Below are 13,269 nucleotides of genomic sequence, written 5' to 3' on the forward strand. Positions count from 1 at the left end.
TATGGACTTACAAAGAATTGCGTAATAGAGCCAGCAGGTGGCATGGTGGTTAAGGGTGCTAGACTCTGGCATGGCAGACCACCGTTTGAGTCCTGGACCTCGTGGCTTGTTTTCCTACTTTGCCTCTCTCTCATGCTCTTGCTGTGTCCCTCAATGGTCAAATTAAAATAAGCAAATAAATAAAGTTAAATAAAATAATTCTAAAAAAATTTAAAACTACATAATAAATATATTGGACAACATTTATGAAAAGTACATCCATACTACATGAAAAAAACATTGGGAACAAATGGAAAGATACTGAAGAGTCTTTTAACTTTTTTAAAACAACTTCCTGAATTCATAGCACTTGGGATTTTTCTTTAGTGAAAAATATTTACCTGGCTATTTTTTTTTTTTTTTGGAGAGGTTTTTTGCTAGAGGGTGCGTGCGCTCGCCAGAAAGACAGAGAGAGGGACAGAGAGATAGAAAGTGAGAAATCACCCCCCAGGGGGGATGGCCATGCCGCAATCCCTTCTCCTCCATTCTCCTCTCGGGATCTTGGGCACGCACGCACACGTGCCCGGCGTGAGTTTAAGCCACCCGGTCCGGGACGAACCGCAGTCGACTACACGGGAATCCAGTGACATAGCCATTACGCCAACTGCTGGTCCCTACCTGGCTATTATTTTGAAATAGTGCCGTAACCTAGAATTTGAACTGTCCCTACATAGTTACCAGTCTCTTTTACTAAATATACAATTCATCCAATAGAAAAAATAGTTATTGAGCACAGTTAGGTGATACCGTAGCACTGAGCTTTGGGAATGTGGAGGCAGAAAATTGCTATGGCCCTAGTTTCATGAAGCTGACCGTCTACTTAGCATGAGCAACAGAATAAAATAATCACACAAAATACGTATCTCGAACAGAAATGAGTGAGATGTACAGAGTTCTATGAGATGAAAAAGGAAGAAAAGGGGACCAGCAGTTAGAATAATGGCTATGTCGCTGGACTCCCACGTAGTCGACCGCAGTTCACATCCTGGACCCAGTGGCTTAAACTCACGCCGCACGCGTATGCGTGCGTGCCCAAGATCCCGAGAGGAGAATGGAGGAGAAGGGATTGCGGCATGGCCATCCCCCCTGGGGGGTGGTTTCTCACTTTCTGTCTCTCTGTCTTTCTCTCTCTGTCTGGCAAGCGCACGCGCCCTATAGCAAAAACTTCTCAAAAAGAAAAAAAAAAAAAAGGAAGAAAAGCATTTTGGACAGGCTTAAAGAACTGAATAAAAAGGAGTTTTTCCTGAGGAAGACGAAAGGAAAAACAAAACAAAACAAAACAAAATCAAAATGACCAGAATAACGTAAGGAAGCCAGACCCAAAATACCTATAGATTCAAGTCAAACTAGAATTGAAAATTGGAGCGCCTTCAAGATTACTAAACAATATCATTATCTTATTCTTCTTTGTGACCTTTATATTCTTGAAGTACCACTTCACATCAAAAAAAGGTTAGAATATGATTTCTGATACGATGGTATCTTTCAGTAAAGTCTTTTCTAAAAAGCATTTTAAAAACTTATTTTTAGTTTTTTAATAATTAACTTTGCAGAATGTTTTCATTTTTGAATAGCTAGTATATGCCCATGATTTATAGATAAAAACACTAGAAGATATAAAATATACAATGGAAAGATCCCCTGTCCCACACCCAGAGGCTGCACATTCTACACACTGTTGAACACATTCTTCTTATCGCTCAGCGTTTCATTTCGGAGACATTTCTGATTGGTACAAGGAGGGCGTCCTCACCCTGTTACAGAAGCCTGGTGTTTCATGGCAGGAATTCCACATCTTATTTACCCACTCCCCTGTTGCAGCACATGTTGGTGTTTTAGCCTTTCACTCTTTCATAAATTTGTAGGACATATTCCAGAAATAGAATTCAAAAAAAAAAAGCAAGCAAACAAACAGATAAATGCACTTGTGACTTTGATGAATATTGCCAAATGCCCCTCCATAGCAACTTTCTCTCCCATTAGCGATGTAAGAGAGGGCCACACTTTGGGTGACATCATGACATCAAACTTAGGAATTTTCGACAATCTGATAGGCAGAGAATTTTATTTAAATGTTATTTGGTAGTCATCACATAGACAAAATTAGAACATACTCTTTGTGGTCATATAAATGTGATGTTCTAGTCTGTTCTGTTGCTAATGACAAAAAGCACCTGCAACTGGGTGATTTGTAAGAATAGAGATTTGTTCAGCTCGTGGTTGGAGTTCCTAGGTCCGAGGGCCACCTCTGCTGAGGGTCTTGTGCTGCATCACCATGGTGGAGGGGGCAATGCACGTGTGTCTGTGTCTCTTTTCTGGTTTCATTTCTTCTTATCAACTCACCAAGGCTAAATCACACACCCATTCATGACCTCAGTCCAAATCTCCAAAGGCCCCGCCTTTCAACATTGTGGTTGCATTAAGTTTTTACCCTCTTAGGCCTGTCACCACCAAATTTCAACACGTGAATTTCAGGACAGGTTCAAACCAGAGCACATGGTAAGACTCTTATTTCCTCTACCCAACAAAAACGTCCAAAGTTGATGTTGCTTGACCTTGGTAGCTACTGGTGGGGTGGGCATGCGTGTGGCCTACTCTGTTCCCTGAGCATTACGGACATAAGTGTGAGGTGGAAGTGATCTCGTCTCCACTGCCAGGGTGCAGGTTGTGCACATCCCCTGCTGAGATCTCATCTTCCTCGCCCTGGACGCCAGCTCAAGTGTGGGCAGGCCCAGGACCTTCCCCGGCATCAGGGATTGACTCAGAGTCATAGATATGAACCAAGTTTGCGACTTTGAATTGACTGTGGAGAAAATGGCTTTCTCCTTCCTCTCCAGGTGAATAAGAAAGTGTTGGCCTTCACTGTGGGGGTAGCAAGTTTGAGAAGCCAACCCAAGGACCACAGAGACACGGAGTCAGACCGCCTGAGGCCTGAGTGAACTCTATACTCTTCCGTTTTCAGAGCAAGAAGTCCCCCTTTGCTTGAGCCAGTTCACGTGGAGATTTCTATGACTTGCAATGGAAATATTCAACATACCAAGACTTAGTCACCCAAAGTATTATTGATTGTGACCCTGGTTCAACTAAACTCAACCTATTTTATTATTATTATTATTTTGCATTTCTTACTATGCTATCCTATGGAACATAGTTTTTTTTTTTTTTATTTAGATGATTTTCTTTTTTTTAACCATAAGTTGTGTGTACTTGCTGGACAGAGACAGAGAGAGAAAAACTGAGAAATCAACCCCCAGGGGATGCCCACCCTACAATTCCTTCTGTTCTGTTCTCCTCTCTTGATTTTGAATATGCACTCTCATGTGCCTGGCATATTTTTCAGGCCACCAGTCCAAGACTTGAACGGTGGCATCAGCCATGTGGGATCCAGCACTTTAACCACCATGCCATTTGCTGACCCGGTTTTCCAATTTTAAAAGTTCTAAATTTTTGAGTAATTTTGATTCTAAACACTCAGAGAAAGGTTGGTCTGACTCTTTCCAGAGCTGCTTATCTTTCTGAAATCCTTGGCACTCCTAGCCAGCCAGGAAGAAGGTTGCACGGGTCATGAATATTGCAATTCGTACATGTGGTACCTCAGGCCTGGGTGTCTGCCATTTTCGTAGACTCTAAGGAGAAAACCTCAAATCTAGAACGAGAATCGCATGTAAGACTGAGTCGTTTCTTTATGAAAGGCCTTATAAATAATGGATTTTTAGTTATATATTCTCCTTGTGGCCTTAGCTCATGTCCTGCCTCAATTAAAGACTCAAGAGAGTTTTATCCATTTTGATGAGGGTCGTGTCTCCACCTGCGTCTGTTCAAAGCCACCTCTTCCCTAATCCTCCGGGTCTACCTTGTTCTTTGTCATCACTCGTTTTTATTCCCTGTTTTTTCATGCTCTTTACGGTCTGGGTAAGAACGGGCCCTTCCCCTTCCTTGTGTGAGAATATTCCAACTTCCCGATCGACAGTATCCTGATGTTCACCTTGGGAGAACCCACTGGCTCATGGATGCTCCAGATGATCCCGTATGGTCACAGGAGTTTTCTCCTAGGATGTACCTTTTCAGAGCCTCTTTTATCCAGAGAAGGCCTCTTGAGGTGCCAGGCAGAGGGGACCGCCACCTGACCACCGCTTCCCCATGTGGTCTGTGGGCTCTGCCTGACCCTGGGACCCGTTTCCCCCAGTTGCACACATGCGGGTTTACTAGGCAGAGCAGGACAGGCCTCTCTCTTGCCTTTTTGGGAGAACATGTCTGTCTTTTCCAAGGTCATTCCACAAACTAAAATCTGTGTAGATTAATTCTTCAGTTGTGCACTCAGTTACATTCTTCTGAGTGTGCCTCTGTGGGTGAGAGACGGCGAGACTGAAGGGGACCAGGAATACGACTAGTAACGGGAGGAGGTAATACTTCACAGTCTCTGCCTTCTGTTCTCTTTCCCCATCGCAAATGATCCATCTATGTCCTGGAGCTTCATAACAGATTACCACAAGCAGGTAGTTTAAAAACAACAGAAACTTGGGACCAGCGGTTGGCGTAATGGCTATGTCTCTGAACTCCCATGTAGTCGACCGCGGTTCGAGTCCCGGACCCAGTGGCTTAAACTCACACCAGGCGCGTGTGTGTGCGTGCCCAAGATCCAAGAGGAGAATGGAGGAGAAGGGACTGTGGTGTGGCCATCCCTCCTGGGGGGTGATTTCTCGCTTTCTATCTCTCTGTCTCTCTGTCTTTCTGATGAACGCACGTGCCCTATAGCAAAAACCTCTCCAAAACAAACGAACAAACACAAAGACATTCCTGAGGATGTCAGACCCCTAATTCCAGGCTGGCTGAAGACTGAGTGTGACTCACGGTGGTGAGACCCTACTGAGGTGTCCTCTCCGTCTCTCCGTCTACTCTCTTTCTGCCACTCTTTTTCTCTTCCTCTCTCTTGTCTTTCGTGTTCATGAAAGAAATACAAACTTTTTCAAAAGAAAAGAAGAGAGGAGATTAACGGAAGGTGGAATTTGGCACATGAATTACTGAGGGACCACAAAGGGTCGGAGATTGAAGTCTTTAGTGGTCACATCCGGAAGCGCGAAGCCCACGGTGGTGAAGCGCCCTCTCCCAGCACCTGCAGCTGGCTGATGCCGGGTGCTCTGACTCCAGGTCCTGTTTCTGTAGGTGCTGATTTAAAAGGAAGGGAAGGCGGGGAGTAGAGCTTGGCCAGGCTTGTATGACGGGGTCTTCAAAAAGTTGATGGAAGATGTTTATTTATGTGTGTGTGTGTGTGTGTGTGTATATACATGTATACATGGGTTTCAAACATTTTCTCACCCCAAATTAAATTTGTATGTTTGAAGTCAGTTTGCATTTCCTTCGCTACCGTGATCCATACATGTCAGAATGCAGCACGCGTCTGAAACGCCGGCTTACGACTCTCAGGCAGTTCACACTCGTTGCTATCCTGTCTGCGCTCACGGCGCTGCTGTCCAAGTCAGGCTGCTGCTCTTAGAGCCAGGGTCTGTATGTTCTCCTCCCTACTCCCTTTAAACTCCAGCCGCTTCTAGAAGTGTCTTAGAATAGTGCGTGCCGAAATGAGCCCTGAGCAGCCTTTTTAACAATCCCAGGGAGGGAGTGATCATAAGAATATCATTTATAGTATTATCACTTTCTTTCTTTTTTTTTTTTCCTTTTGAGAGGTTTTTGCTCTAGGGCGCATGCGCTCGCCAGACAGACAGAGAGAGACAGAAAGCGAGAAGTCACCCCCAGGGGAGATGGCCACGCCGCACTCCCTTCTCTTCCGTTCTCCTCTCGGGATCCTGGGCACGCATGCACACGCGCCTGGCGTGAGTTTCAAGCCACCGGGTCACAGACTCAAACCACAGCCAGCTACATGGGAGTCCAGTGACATAGCCATTATGCTAACTGCTGGTCCCAACATTTTCACTTTCTTCTATCCCAAAGGGATGAGTAATAAAATGGATGTTTTAGAGTTAAGGGGACAGGCTGTTAAAGGGATGTCACAGGGCCGGGTAGCAGTGCAGTGGTCATACAACTGCACTCATGTGGAAGAGACTGGGATGTGTCCCAGAGGTGCCCTGAGCAGACTGGGTGCCCACGCACGTGTGCTCATGACCCAGGCTGGGCGGGACCAGGGCGGGTTGCCATGCAAGGACCCTGCTGGGATGCCTCCCCCTCTCCTCTCTCAGAAGAAATAAAAACTCAACAAAATGTCTAGCCTAGACATAAAATTCAGTGCACTTAATCACCAGTGATTAGTATTGTTAATAGTAATAATACCATCTGATTAACTAGGCTGAAAGAACTCAAGTGGCTTGTACCCTCAACTGGACTGGTGTGAAGTCTATTCATGTTGTAAATTCAGCTTACAAGCAATGTGTTGTATAGTCATTAAATGTAAAAAAATTTTAAAAATTAAAACAAAGAAATAATAAAGTAAGAACAATGAGGTTTAAAAAAATCAAATCATGGAGGGACCAGCAGTTAGCATAATGGCTATGTCGCTGAACTCGCGGACTCGACTGCGGTTCGAGTCTCAGACCCGGTGGCTTAAACTCACACCAGGCTCATGTGCGTGCATGCCCAAGATTCCAAGAGGAGAATGGAGGAGAAGGGATTGCAGCGTGGCTATTCCCCCGGGGGGTGATTTCTCACTTTCTATTTCTCTGTCTCTCTCTGTCTTTCTGGTGAGCGTACGCACTCTATAGAAAAAACCTCTCCAAAAAAAAATCAAATCATGGATACAATCCGAAAAATATATAGATTCCATTAAATTTGGTATTTTGGCATTGGGATTTTTTTGTTTTATATTTTCCCAAAAAATTAAAATTATGATTTTTCTTTTTCATACGATTGTGAAATAAAAACAAACAAATCCAGAAGACCTCCTAACATTTGAAGGGATGTTTAGTTCAGTTTATTAAAACCTTAGTATTTGCATTGAAAAGAAAAAAAAAAGAATATGAGTAAGGACGTCCCGATGCCCTGGTGGGGGGCTGCCGCTGTTGCTGACCACGTGCCAGGTGCTCTCCCTGCGTGCTCCGGGTCACTGGTCCCCACTGCAACATAATCTAATGTCATTGTTTTCTACAGGGAGAAAAAGGACAAAATTGCTTAGAATTAGGTTCAATTCAATTCTCCACTTTCCCACTAGATGGCACTTTCATACCTCTTAGTGACATTTTAAATCTCAGCACATGGGCACAAAGCACTTTATAATATGTGCAAACAAGTCCTATGTATATATAATATCTGGGAACATTAAATCAAATCAATTGCTTCAATTTAAATATTCTCGACTTTGCCAGTATAATTATTGTGGCTATCTAGTCCCCCGAGGGCAGTTTCTCCTTTAAAGTTGCTCCAGGCTCCCCCAGCTGAGCTGGGGGGCTCCCCTCCCTTTTCCTGGTGACAGGCCTGCAGCCTCAGCGGGTCTGCAGTGGGTCCGCGAGCGCCAAGGTCTCTTCCTCAGACACCTCTAGAGTCCCCCCAGCTCACCCCTCTTGTCACTGGCTGTCTTGGAGAGTCCCACGGCTCAGGACGGTCTCCTGCCCTGTCTTCGTGGTTTCCTGGAAGCTATTGCCGCCCCACCCCTCTGCCCACCCCCATCTTTTCTGAACCTGTGAACAGAATCCCTCCCTCAGTTAGTCCAAGTATCATTAAGATGGTGCTGTGTGGGACCAGGAGATGACGTAATGGCTACGTTGCTAAACCACGGAACACTGAAGGCTTGGTGATTAAAGAAAAAATCAGAAAGGGAGTGTGTGGAGAAGAGGGACCTAAGGAAGGACATTTGGAGGAGGGGTACGGAGACAGCATTGACGGGACGGGGAGGTGTGGTGTTATTGGTGGAAGATACTCTGATCAACTGGACTGGGGAGAAATGTTCACATACTGAAATGTTCACTTTGTAAGCTAAATAATATGATTGAATGTTTATAAAAAATTAAAATAAAAACAAGAAAAAAGAAAAAAAAAAAAAGAAAGGGATGCGGTAGGATATTCCTGCGCTCACCCTGCCCCACCCCGCCCCACCCGACACACAGACGCGTCGGAGGTGGGTTCAGTCAGTGCCTTTCTACAGACTGTTTTGTCTTCCTGGCCATGCGTTTCCTTGGCCACTGCTTGTTAGGCCCAGGTCTACATACGCCACTCGCAGGGGCCACAGAGGCAACACCAGGTTTGTTCTGTTTTGTGACGGTGGCATGGGATGCCTAGGAGGAGCAGACTTCAGTCAGTATTTGGTTCTCATTTTGTATGACAGAGAGAAAACCACGGGTATGACTCTGCCCTGGCTCATGGCTGCCGTCTCATAAGTTTGGTCTCATAAGTTTGTCAGTTGGTAAGGGACTTGAAAAAAAGTAAAACTGGAAAAACTGGTAACAAAGTCTGGGGACGCGGGACAGACAGGTGCAACTCTAACGTTGTGTGAAGTCTTCGTGTGTTCCACGTGTGCCCACCAGAGGGCGCAGGTGTTCTGGGCGCAGAACCTTCACTCCTGATCAGCCTCCAGAGAAGTGGAGAAATTGAAGTTCCACTTACCTTAGCCTCACCTTCCAGCCTTCAGGTTTCCAGAAGTCTCAGCTTGGGCGTCTGATAACAAAATTATAATTCAACCCTAGTAACTAGAGGAAATTTTCAAAAGTGTATAGAAAAATGAAGTTAAGGTATGAGTTCATTTGGTGCAAACAAATCTATGCAGAGTGTTTTCATAATATTCATGCTCCAGGAACATTTTGAAGGCTTGTATTTAAGTAGTGCAGGAGATCAGAGTCCCTGACAAGCTGCAGGGAGTTCCCATTTGTGTCTGGCTTCCACAAAGCCCATTTAAAGATCTGTGCCTTCTTTAAATAGCATTGAAGTCTTGGGAGTTTGCTTCCTCAGTTTGGCCACTATACCATTAAGCTAAAATCAACTCCTACAGAACAAAGGGAACAGCAGTTGGCGTAATGGTTATGTCGCTGGACTCCCATGTAGTCGACTGTGGTTCAAGTCCCAGACCTGGCGGCTTAAACTCACGCCAGGTGTGTGGCCATAACCCCCTGAGGGTGATTTCTCGCTTTCTGTCTCTCTCTTTCTGGTGAGCGCATGCACTTCATAGCAAAAACCTCTCAAAAACAAACAAACAAACAAACAAAAATCTCGCCAGAATGAAAAGAACAGGCATCTTTGGCAAGTGAGCCTAGCTGCTGTCCCTCTGCTCGGAGGTGCCTGCTGGGCAGATATTTATTTGAGTGACAGACTCTTAGGGGTGAGAAATGAGGCCTTGCAAAGTTACATTTTATTCGAATGCAAGCCATTAAACTGTGTCTCTATTATTAAATACAGAGCAAGCTTTTACACACAGGTATTATTTTGGAATGAATTTCTGCTCAGAGCTCCCTTTCGAACTTACTCTCGAGGCCAGAGACTGTATAGAAGAGGGTGGACTGCAGGGTGAGAGGGGCTCAGGAAAAGCCGCTTGGCAGACACAAGAATGGAAAGTTACCTGGTGAGGACGGTGTTGTATCTTTGAGGACAATGCCTCTGGTTACATCTTTGACTTGACTGACAAGTACTGCATACATGCTTTGAAAACCACATTGTATGCTGTACAGACGAACAGTATGTGAGTCAGCAGAGGGCGTGGAGGTGAGGAGGGCTGGATCCCACATTTCTGGCTGCACAGTTTGAGTCCCGGAGCTGGCAGCTTGTAAAACACACCGCGTGCATGTGTTTGCATGTGCATTTCCCAAATTACGAGGAGAATGGGGAAGAGATTGCAGCATGGTCATCCCTTCTGCAGAGAGGAGTGTTTCTTTCTCTCTGCCTTTGGCAAAATGCATGAGCTGTATAGGATTTTTTTTTTTTAATGATGTATACTAAGTAAATGTAAAAGTTTTAAAACTAGTGCTATAAAGTACAGGACTCACAGATACAAATACGCAAACTATTTAAAGCTCTCACAGTCAAACTCCTGGAATGAACTGTCTTATTCATTATCCAGTTCATCTAAGAATAATCATTAGAACTGATTCTGAGACCTGTAGCTGTCAGTTTTTATTACTGAGGGTAGGAGAGAGAGCAAGAAGTTGAAAACACAAATTAATAATTATTTTTTCCCTTTAATCATGATAAAACACATGCAGGTACATGTGAGAGAGAGAGAGAGAAAGAGAGAGAGGGAGAGAGGGAGAGAGAACAAAGAGCGCCCTCTACAGACGGCTAGCCCGCCACAGCGCCAGCCCCCTTCCTTGGGTCCATAGAGTCTTGGGCACCCGCAGGTATGCCCAGCATGTTTGAGGCCTGTCGGGGCCAAGAATTCAACCATGGTCACCTGTGGAATTCGGTTTCTATGGAGGAGTGCATTACTGCCTCACCATGGGGCTAGCCCGATTGGCAATTATTTAAATAGGAAATGTGATGTAATGTTTCATTAAGATAACTCAGTAACATTTTTATTGTACCTTATTTTATGTTTTCTCTAAAGAATTATGTGCGAATCTTAAGTACTGGGTTGTCAGAAAACTAATGACATAAGTTTTGCTATACAAAAGTGTGTCTTGATCATGACTTTTTTAAATTATTTTTTTGGAGAGGTTTTTGCTATAGGGCACATGCACTCGCCAGAAAGAGAGAGACAGAGAGACAGAAAGCGAGAAATCACCCCCTTCCGCCCAGGGGGGATGGCCACGCTGCAAACCCTTCTCCTCTGTTCTCCTCTCGGGATCTTGGGCATGCATGCACACGCGCCCGGCGTGAATTTAAGCCACCGGGTCCAGGATGCGAACTGCGGTCGACTATGTGGGAGTCCAAAAACATAGCCATTATACTAACTGCTGTTCCCCAGGACTTTTCTGATGACCCTATATAACCATTTCAAATATATTCAATAGATATCATTTAAAATATCTTAAATATTTTTTTGGTCACTGTGGTACATCTAAAAATGAATTACCTTACTGTCAGGGGTTGATGTTATATAACATTTTCCATTAGATATTTTATGATGTGTTTAGCAGGGTCAAAGTTTTTTCATCTTAACTCAGGGAAGTTTTTGGCCTAGATTCATGTTCAAATTATCAAAAAAGTAATCACTGATCAGTCTTTAAGTGTTTAGGAATTTGTAATGATATTTTAAGACTATACATACAAGATGGATTTCTTGAAGAAAAAAATGTAAAACCTCAAAGTACAGAGACACGAATAAAATTTATCCATGAGCCACCAGCTGGCCCATGAAGATACTTTGAAGGGAATTATTTTAGGCCCAGCACTGACGGGTGGTTAGAGCAGCTGGATCACACATGGCTGACTACATGGTTTGATTCCCAGACCTGGTGGCTTGAAAACCATGCTAGGTGTGTGTGTGCATGTGCCCAGAATTGCGAAAGGAGGGAGAGATGGAGGAGAAAGTCTTGCGGTGAGACCACGTCCTAGGCCCCACCCCCGCCTCATAAACCCACACACTGGTAAATTAAATTAAGGGGGAAATTTTAGAGCAATGGCATATTTGAATACAGACAAACAAATCCAGCACAGAACACAAACACATAGAACCCAGATTTGGATTACAAATGAGATTATAGATGCGAAGGGCTCTGAGCTGGCTGATGACTCAGTAAATGTCAGGTTCTTTCGGTGAACAGTTTCCCAGGGTTAAAGGATGGTAGCAGCTTCGCTGCGCCTTCTCTGTTAACTCCCTACACATACGATGGTTCGTGACAGTAAAAGTGATTCTTAGGCCAGTTCCCACCAAATATTCAAATATATCCTGACAAGCATGTACAAAAACAGTCAGAAAAGCCGATCGTGTGGCTTTGGCATTCTGCTCTCTGTCCATAGGCACCCTGTCTTGTACCTGGCATGAAGGTTTACTAAGAGGGAAACATAATATTCTTAAGTTGGGACTCAGCAGACAAAATTGGGACCAGTGGGCTTCTAGCCGTGGACCTTGAACTCAACGCTGACGGTGTTAAGCATGAGACTGACAGGCGTCTTATGCTGTGCCCCTACAAGGGCAGTGGGATCTGTGCAAATCTTGAACCCATCTGAAACCCCACAATTTCGCTGCTTTGTGAAACTGGCTAATTAACAAGCTCTCAAGTGTAGATTTTGACTTCATCATTTGAAGTGTTAAGGACCTGCCTCTGGGTGGTTGATTAGGGTACATCTGATGTTAAGGAATCACCCCTCGATTGTGTTTTAGAGTAACTTGCTACACACATGCCTCACACTGTTTGTCCTGACACTAGTCTCCTCACTCTCCTCACTCCTTCTCTTTCTGTCTAGCTTCAACCCAGGAGCCAAAGCGACACTGTTATGGCGTCATCAGAAACGTCATGACGCATTTCGCATGGAAAAATACGTGATGACTTTTCCTACGACACAATAAACCAGAAGCCTGACCTCGCCACTCTTCTCTCAAAAGCCTCCAGTGGCTCCCCATTACACTCAGAGCCAATGCCAGCACCCTTCTAATGAACTGTGAGGCCCCACATTACATGTCACGTGTAGACTGGAGACTCAATCAGTATTTTTGCATGGATAAGTGATAAATAGAACCAACGAATACTGAAATACTTGTAAGTTCAAACTACAGGCAACATATTAGATACCTTGTTATATTTCAAATGAGACCATTCTCTCTCTCTCTTTTTTTTTTTTTGAAGAGGTTTTTGCTGTAGGATGCATGTGCTCACCAGAAAGACAGAGAGACAGAGAGACAGAAAGCGAGAATCATCCCCAAGGGGGATGGCCACACCACAATCCCTTCTCCTCCATTCTCCTCTTGGGATCTTGGGCACACACGCACACACTGCCAGCATGAGTTTAAGTCACAGGGTCCGGGACTCGAACTGTGGTCGACTACATAGCCATTACACCAACTGTTGGTCTCAAGACCTTTGTTCTTAAAAATGTGTTTATCTCATCAGTGAAAGGGACACCACTGGATCAACCGTCATTCTCGGCCGGACCAGGTCACGGGTACCCACTTATGCACCAAATGAGCTCAGGGAGGTTCCAGGATGTGAACCAGGACCTTTTCCAAGTTGTGTTACCATTGCACCACCACCCAGCCCTCAGTGAGTTTTAGAAACACTCTCCCTTTAGAATTCTTCGTTCTCCCGCTATTATACACTAGTGGAGTGAAACGATGCTCTACTGCCCTAAGGGAGTTCCTAAATTTAATCTAAAGACGATTTAAAGACAATTTAAATTTATTATGAATTGAATTTTCAGTACCAT

The sequence above is a fragment of the Tupaia chinensis genome, unplaced genomic scaffold (assembly GCF_000334495.1).
Source record: "Tupaia chinensis unplaced genomic scaffold, TupChi_1.0 Scaffold000685_1, whole genome shotgun sequence".
NCBI classification, from domain to species: domain Eukaryota; kingdom Metazoa; phylum Chordata; class Mammalia; order Scandentia; family Tupaiidae; genus Tupaia; species Tupaia belangeri.